We start from the raw sequence: 1,372 nt of genomic DNA, 5'->3' as shown, positions 1-1,372 counted from the left end.
CTCTCACAAGATGGACCAGCATTAGGAAGTACATTTGCATGTTGTCTTGAAGTGGGAGGGCTTAAATCATTATATATACATAATCTCTTGTCTGGGCAGAAAATGAAACCCTGATAACCAGACACCTATAATATATAGTTATGACAGATGTCAAAGCAACACAGTGATGAGAATCAACAGGTGTTAAGTAAATAAGTTACTTTGGTCAGTCAGCAGAACTCAAATAACGTTTAAGTAAAATATTCAGAGATAAATAACCAGTGAGTTTCTCACAAACCTCAATACGTTTTCCTGCTGGACAGTCCAACCAATCAGAATCCATAACCTGGATTTCATACTTATTTATTCCAGTACATCTGTGTCTGTAACAATGGCCTGCCATTGACGCATTGGGGGTCGAATGATTCTAAACAAGAATAAAAATAAAGTTTTGCTATGTTCTAAACATCTAGAAATGGTAGCATGACATTTTTAGACATTTATAAATATGTCTCATATAAATTAGAGCACATGCATTACCTGTCTGGTGAGGTTCGATATGAAACAGCGGCTGTCAGAGCCGTAGATCTCTCCACTCCACTCCTCCTTTCCATTTCCTCTCTTATTCTCCTCTTTCCAACACTCACTCTATAATAATGATTTTTTTGCTTTGTTATGAGAACACAAAAAAGCATTAAAAAGTGTGACTATATAAAAGAAAGGTGAACTGACTATAAAAAGAAAACAGTAGACTCACAACATTTGGCAGTGGTTTGAAAATGTGGCAGCCATCTAGGTACTGATCAGTGAGACACTCCCCCTTGTGGAGGTGAAGGTAATGACAACCCCATCCACTAAAAGGAATAAAGACAAAGGACAGCGTCACTTTAAAGGGATAGTTCACCCAAAAATGAAAATGTACTCACCTTATGCCATCGCAGATGTGTATGACTTTCTTTCTTATGCAGAACACATACATAGATGTTTAGAAGAATATCTCAGCTCTATGGGTCCATACAATGCAAGTGAATGTGACCAGAACTCCAAAAGCTCCAAAAATCAGATAAAGGCAGGATAAACGTAATCCGAATATCCATATTTCCCTACTATATAGAATGGCAAAAACATTATGCCAGTGCAGTAGTATGTCCGAATCTACAGTATTCATGAAGCAGTAAGCGAGAAGTACCTGAAGGTCCTACAATTTCCGGTGAGATTCTGAAGTGCGGATCAACTGGACACTTTACGATCCCATAATCCCTCAGGAGCTGAGGCAACGTCATGTTCAAAACGCTGGCTTTAAAAGAATGGCAGTGAATCACGAGTCAGATGGCTCTTCTCAACTGTATGTGCTATATATACCAAGATAACTGTTCCCTGTGCTTAAATGGTG

General features: G+C 38.5%; 1 long non-coding RNA gene across 1 annotated transcript; it reads right to left on the bottom strand.

Annotated features, from left to right (window-relative positions):
- LOC127654084 (uncharacterized) lies at positions 1-624 on the bottom strand. Its single transcript, XR_007971894.1, has 3 exons — positions 520-624; positions 278-406; positions 1-125 (listed from the first exon to the last, which is right to left on the bottom strand). It is a non-coding gene; the product is annotated as an uncharacterized LOC127654084 (long non-coding RNA).
- Positions 625-1,372: the final 748 nt, after the last annotated feature.

This window comes from Xyrauchen texanus, chromosome 2, assembly GCF_025860055.1.
Source record: "Xyrauchen texanus isolate HMW12.3.18 chromosome 2, RBS_HiC_50CHRs, whole genome shotgun sequence".
Taxonomy (NCBI): domain Eukaryota; kingdom Metazoa; phylum Chordata; class Actinopteri; order Cypriniformes; family Catostomidae; genus Xyrauchen; species Xyrauchen texanus.
The sequence above is the reverse complement of the archived record's forward strand: the minus strand, read 5'-3'. Positions and strand labels throughout refer to the sequence as shown.